The sequence below is a fragment of the Micrasema longulum genome, unplaced genomic scaffold (assembly GCF_059751315.1).
Source record: "Micrasema longulum isolate JH-2025_06_02 unplaced genomic scaffold, ASM5975131v1 h1tg001005l, whole genome shotgun sequence".
NCBI lineage: Eukaryota > Metazoa > Arthropoda > Insecta > Trichoptera > Brachycentridae > Micrasema > Micrasema longulum.
In genome coordinates, this window is record NW_028278193.1 from 46013 (window position 1) to 53550 (window position 7538).

A 7538-nucleotide genomic window follows, 5' to 3' on the forward strand; every position below is an offset into this window, starting at 1 on the left:
ATCCGCTCCTAAGTGGAGCATGTGGACATCACCAGTTGCCTTCAGGAGACCCTATCGCCAGCCAGCACTCATGCTTTTTTCCATGTCAATCCAGCGCCCCTTAATTCCGCCGAATAAAGTCTAAAGATCGTCATTGACGGCCTTCCAGGACGGCGTGATCTCGCAGGTTTAAAGAAGAGGCAACTAGGGTTTGGTTCTCCTAAGGAATGCGCAGCACGTGTCCAAGCCAAGTCCACCGCCGCATTCTCAAGACGCTCGTTATAGGAGGCTGCTGCGTCCGTTCTCGGACTTCAATGTTAGTTATAAAATCGAACCACCTTATACCTAATATTCTTCTCCAGTACTTTCTCTCAAAACTCATAAGTTTAGTGTTTTGAGCTTTGGTAAGGTGCCAAGATTCGCACCCATATAGAAGAACTGGCATTATACAAGAGTTGAATAATCGTCATTTCGTTTTGACCGAGTATAGACTAGAGTTCCATACAACACGCATCATGTTAAAAGTTGCTCCAGCAATTCTTAGGCGGGTTGCGAGCTCTTTATGCATGCTTCCATCCTAAGTGTGTACTCCCAAGTATTTAAAGCTGTCAACTTTCTTAATCCTCTATCCATTTAACACGTTAAACTAGTTCACTTATATGGTCTTTCTATTTTAAGTTTTGGTCTATGTATACACCAAAATATTTCATTTTATTGGTTGTATCTAGCATGTTAGATTGCAGTTATTTTTGTTGCAATTGCTGTGAATAATTATTTGTATTTTTTTATTTAAAAAACAAAATACAAATATATTTTTCAATAACGTTTATACCTTTCTTCTAGAGTAGGATGCTCGTGTTTAGAGAAAGAGTTTTTTTTGCAATTTATTTTGCAGTTTTTGTTGTTAATTTTAAAAACTAAAAAAAAAGACGTTCTTATAAAAAAATATGAATACAGCAGAATAAAAGTTAGGATGGAGTGGGTTTAATATGAATCTTTAGTTTGATTTGAGTAGGGGAAGACCAGAGATTAAAGTAAAAATTATCAATTTTGGGTTCATATCTCTCATTTGCTTACCCAAATTTCTATATCGGTACAGAAAATATAAAATGTGGAAAAAAAAACTTTTCAAAATTTGCAAATCATCTTTTATCCGAAAGTCACGATTTAAATCAAGAAACAGGTGTTAAAAAAACATATAAAGGGGGATTTTTGTTTAGACAATCTAGAAATAAGTTAAGTCGCCAATCCAAAATTTTCCATAAAAAAATAATCAATTATATTTAACTTCAAGTCCTCTTTTTAAACAATATTCCCTTAATGATTCAAATGATCTTCTTTATCACTCTTTCTTTCATTCTTCCGTTTCTTTCTTACAATATTTTTTCATATAAATAGCAACGCGAATAATGAGGAACCACAGTGTTTTTTTAAATTATTTTTGTTTAAATTTGTTATGTGACTATATTACTAATCAGCCATGTGATTTTTTAAATTTTCGATTTTTTTCCGCCGGTGACGTCACGAATCCCAGTCAGCGAGATCTACTGATTGACAACACTCTATCGTTGGTTAATTCGGAAGAACTTGTCACGTAGATCCCGACTAATAACGGATGTAGCTACAGCGAGAAAACTCTGTTTTGGCTACTTTCACCCTATTTTGTCTTATGACATTTTAGTGTCGGGTCGGGCTGCTGATATTTCTGCAGTTTTTATTTTGCAAAAGGGGGCCGTGAGAAGTATTTGCGAATTACATTTTCGCGACTCTTTAAGAAATCTTTTTAAAGAAATAAACATTATGACGGTATACAGTCAGTATATTTATGAGAATATTATGTATTTGCGTAAAAATATACCTGTCTTTCAAAAAAATAGCGATAAATATAATTACCATACTAGAAGTAAAGACAAATTAGCAATCCCGATATTGAAGTCAGGTAGACACATTGTTTGTGGGGCACTGCGTATGCTTCTACAATAAAATACTCGACATTTTCCTTATTATATTATCATAGGTTCAAAGCGCTAATAAATAACCGTTTAAGGTTCAGCTTGTAGTGCAATCCACATTAAAGGTATAATTTTCATTATTTAAGCGTACAAAATAAAAGAAAACAATAAAAAACACGTTAATATTTCTAAGTACTTTTACTTTTTTATTGAAATACGAGTATAATTATAATAATTATTAATATTATAATTAATATTACTCTAAAAAAAATAGCAGAATCACCAGGAAATGACTACTACTACTCCTGTAAAAATAATACTAAGATTTAGTTCCATCATAACATTATAAAACACCCTAACACATTAAAATATGGATATATTCAAAGAATGGCATAAGAAATAGCAGCAAATAAAACACTTACCACACCTTTCCTTATAAAAACACTCAATCTCAAAACAATAACGGGAAGACGCACTATTACATTTTGACAACTCACAGTTCAAAACTGATATATTTGTTTCTTCCCAAAAGATGTGTCCGCCAACTGCTTTTGTCATATTTTCTAGTGTTAAAATTTGTTTGACTGGACACATGTAGCAATTCTTAATATATTGCTAGAGGGTGGTCATTTACTGGTGCTTTGACCCTACTTCTAAAAAAGGCATATTATGGACTAAATGAGTACATGGAAGATGGCAGTATTTGGAACAGACAATATTATTTTTAATGTGTTAATTTGTTTGATTATTTTTAGAATTTGTAGTTTTTTTATTGAAACCTGACTATCTCTTTGCGTTGTTTTGTTTATTAATATATATACTGAATTTCAACAGACGTGTTAATTAAACCTACATTGAAGAAAAAGTCAATTGTAAAAAAACAAAGTGGTTCATTTTAATAATTTTTTTCATAGATTTTTAAGATACTTTGCCGTACAATTAAATGATTTAATTTTTGAGAGTGTAAGAAAAAAATCAAATTTCTTGTGGCGCTGAACTTGATCATTCTAAGTTATTTTAAGCCTTGATGATGAGCAAGTAATCTCGAACCCGGTCGACATATAACCAAAAAGTTAGTGTGATTTTAAGAAATGTATAAACAAATGGTCATTAATAATTGATGTCAACTTTTAAAACGCGCCTCATGCCTTTTTCGTTTCTAAAGGCACATAATTCGACGACACATACATTTCAAAACACCGTATGTGACTCTTGAACTACAAAAACATCATATTGAAACGCGCACAACATACGAAAATACAACGCACAATAGCTATCGTGACTTGTCAGAAGCACTGATTCATAGCACCTAAATAAAAGGCAGCATCCTGCATGGAAATACAAAAATACTGTTAAGTAATTACTTCGCCCTTTCTACGCCGCGGTCCCGACCAATCATTCCATTTATGGGCGTCAGAGGCGGAATTGATAAATTACTGTTACGGGGAATTTGGTGGCGGTTCGTAGAAATGTCGAGGTTTTTAGTGCGGTTTTCAATGTCGAGTCATGACTTTTTTGCTTAGTTGTATTTGACCAAAATGGAATTGCATATATCATTTTACCACACCATTTTTAGAAAGTTTAATATGAATTTATTTTTACATTTTAAACTGGACGCGCAATGTGTGAGTAATCGCAAATAAGTTGTCAACATTATTCCCTTTCTGCACCTAACGACGCATAGAGCCTGGGCCTCGATTACGAACGCTACCTTCATCTCTACATATCGAGACGGTATACGTAACTTCTGTACTATCTGATCTTCGGAATTTATTTTTTTTTATTTATTCATATTTTTTCTCTTACAAACTATAATTAATAATAAAATAATGTGACTTCACTGGGGTGTGCCGAGGACACTTAAAAATATATATTTTTTAAATATTTTTACATTTGAGAATAAACAAAGAAGACTAACTTAATAAACAAAGATAATTTTTAACATATTACAACAGAGATGAAGAACATTCAAAAGAAGGCAATACAGAAGTCTAGGCATCTACAGGGCTTATGACCTGTCATTGGCTGGTTTAAATGGCCACTTTACACACTGTGTAACATTCACCATTCTGCCCATATTTGAACATCTATATTACTATATTACTATAATTCTTTCATCTGCTGATGTTTGTGAAGTTAAAGAGCTGAAACCTTTATTTTTGCGAGTGAGATTTATGTAATTGAATTATTTCACCTACATACTTGGCAACGCCTGAATTTATTTTTTTTAATTTCTATACTTCTTCATGGACCAGGTAGATTTATCAACATTATTTTGAGTTGGTCCAAAAAAGAAGACCGTTTTAAACACTGCGTATTTATGTTTAAAATTTATCAATGTTCATCTTCATTATTTATATTACAAAAAGCACAATAAAAGAACAAAAACCTCACGTAAGCTATACACTTGTGGAGCAGTTGATTCAATATTGGTTTGGGCGAATGAGACAATACATTTTACTTCTACCTAGCTCCATTATACATTTTTTTATAGCCTTTTCGAACATTTTCTCGTTACTTATTGTTTTAATAGATAGTGGAAGTAGGTTATAGATTTTAATTGAATCATACTCAAAATCCCCTTTGTTCAAAAGTAGTATTAGTTTGTATTTGTTTAAGTTGTCTTTGTGTTGAGGATATAGTGGTTATATTATTTGTATGTTATGTATTGTAGGGGTTATGTCTTTCATTTGAGTAAGAAGGGTTTTTGAATCTGAAGTGAGTATTGTTTTAGCGTATAATTGCTTTGTTTGTTTTACCTACTTGTCATCTCGACATAATATGATCGAAACGAACCAATGAGTGACCGCAAACAATTGTCCACGTTCCTTACTTCATTAACATTTCAAATAGTGCTCATTTATATTTTTAAAAGGCGTCTGTGATAGAAAGTGCCCAGTTCAAAGAGATTATAAACTCCAATAAATCCCAATTCAAGCAAAAATACTCGCTTGAACATGATTTTTAAAAGACTTTTGACACTTCCCAAGACGACATGCTTAACAATCATCTGTATTTATCTACCTAGCAACTATAAGGCTGGACACTTCGGAAGATAGTAAAACACACGAAAAAAATATTATAACTAAGTATTTTTTTATAGTGGAAACTTTTTTACGCCAAGATACTCTTATTTGTTAATAGAGCAGAATCAAGCGACATTATGTTTTGCATCTAGTAACTCGTTTCGGAAACTGACAGTTATGTCAGAATTTAATTCGACTTCAAAATTAACTTATTTCTCTCTTATATTTTGGATAGGTTTTAAAAAAAACACATAACATTTATTTTGTAATTAAAACCCAAAACCTTACGTGCATGAGTCAAGCACCTTACCCATTACACCACGGAGGCCGCCGAAATGTATAAATTTCATTCTTAAAGAGGTTTCTCCATCTCAGTTGGGTTACGTGTCGAACAAAAAAATGAGAACATCGAAATTATTTTTTTATATCACGAAAACCTGCGTAATATTCACAAGTACAATATGCATAATCCAGGGTCTTGAATACGAATGTGTAGCAAGGGCACGCTAAGTTTTATCGACGCCGATAACACGATCTTTAGTTAAGTTTTCTGTAAAGTCGTAAAACCACAGCGTCAGCTCAGGCTGTTTAATAATCTGGCTTCCAGAACCAACCTGCTTCTGGTCATGCCGTTAAAAAGAGCAGAAGGCTGAACCTGATAACTTTGGAGATCGACACCTTTGCAACAGTGAAACGTTTAATAGGCAAATACTCTTACCATTGGAGAGAATTGTGTTTTATCTTTTTATATGTAATTCCTCTGTACGTGTGATATCACCGTACTCCTCCTAAACGGCTTAACCGATTTACGTGTGGTTTTCAGAGAAACATAGATCTTTGCGTTGTGCGTGTTCGTAGATATTAAAATCTTCAATCGAATATGTAAAAAAGAAGTTAAGAGCATAAATGTTAAATTCATCGATCTTAGGGTTGCATTCAAGGAGAATGCATTTGCAAAAAAATGGTAAGATATTGTTTTTTTTTCTGTAAAAAAAAGTGTGTTTTTGAATGTTTACAAACAGCATTTGTTTTTTGTGGATCTCAATCAGATTCTTTCCTTAAATTCCTTATAATTTCTACCCAATTATTTTTTTTATTGGATTTTTGGTAACACTAAAATAATATTTAATTCAATACATTAAAAAAAAATCGTATTCCTACATAAGTACACCCCTTTGTTGGTGAGACGACCGGAGTTTGACGTTTGCAAAAAGAATGCCATATTTAAAAAAATATTTATTTTATGCTTTGGAATTCAACCGTAAACAAGTACCTAGATACCTGCCTAAATGAAATATTTCAATATTATCAATTTTAAGTTTTGGAATTTAATCTCAAACAAGTAGGAAGGTAGCTACTTATCAATGAAGTCTTTTTCCGAGCTATAGCAGGGAAGCCAACGTTCGGGCAGGACAACGTCTGACGGGTCCGCTAGTAATAGTATAATATCGGGCCATCGCTCAAGAGTTCCTGGCCAAAATAAACTCCATCAATATTTATATGTCATGTTATTTGTATGGGAGCGAAGAATTGGAAAAATAATTATGAAAGTAGATTCAATGCCGTCGAAATGCGATCTTTCAAGAAAATGTGTTGGAAAAAGATGTGTTTATTTATTTGTTTATTTTGTTCATTAACGCCCAAAAGGCATTTACAAAAAATAAAAATAAAATACATGCTCACATATTAAATAATAAACACAGAATATACAGAAAAAATATGTGAAATTAGTTAGAAAGGATATAATAAAAAGTTTTACAAAGTTAAAAAAAATAATAATAACAAAGGTATGCAAGAAAACACAGTAAGCATATAAACAATAAATGCAAAGCTTATGAAATAAATTCTGTAAAGCAAACACAGTAAATAAAGTGTTACGGTAAGCAAGAAAGACAAATTTAAGTAAAATTAACAAACAAGCAAGCATATATTATCGCGAAAAGGGAAGAAATAAAAATATGTATATTTGAAATGCGTATTTGCCAATACTACACTGCAATTTGATATAATAGTAAAAAATAAAAAAACAATTATTAGGTAATAAAAATAAACAAGTAAGTATTTTTTCAATTTGTGGAATTGAATTGTCAATAATAGTTTGACGAGCAGCTACAGATAAACTTAAAATTGTGGACTTATAAGAAAGTAAAGAATTGGACAGAATGTCTGCAGCCGTTCCGTAAGTGTTACCTAACCTATGCAGTCTCGGTATCAATGAATTGTTTTGTTGGTTGGAAGAAGTACTGGAGCAATGAAACAATAAAATACTCCTAGCGTTGACAGCGGGTACTCTAAAATTAATCGATTCAAGTATTTTTGATACGTCAAAAAGAGAGTTTACAATTTCATACAGTACAATGAGATCATTAATAGTTCTTCTTTCAGAAAGTGTTGTTAGATTAAACAGTGTTAATAAATAGTCATAATTCACATTTTGTATTGGAATGTTTAATTTGTAGTTTATATATCGTAGAAATTTGTGTTGAACGTTTTCCATATTACAAACATAAACATTATAGCAGGGTGACCATATTGATGAATTAAAATCTAAATTACTTCTTACAAGAGAACAGTATAATAT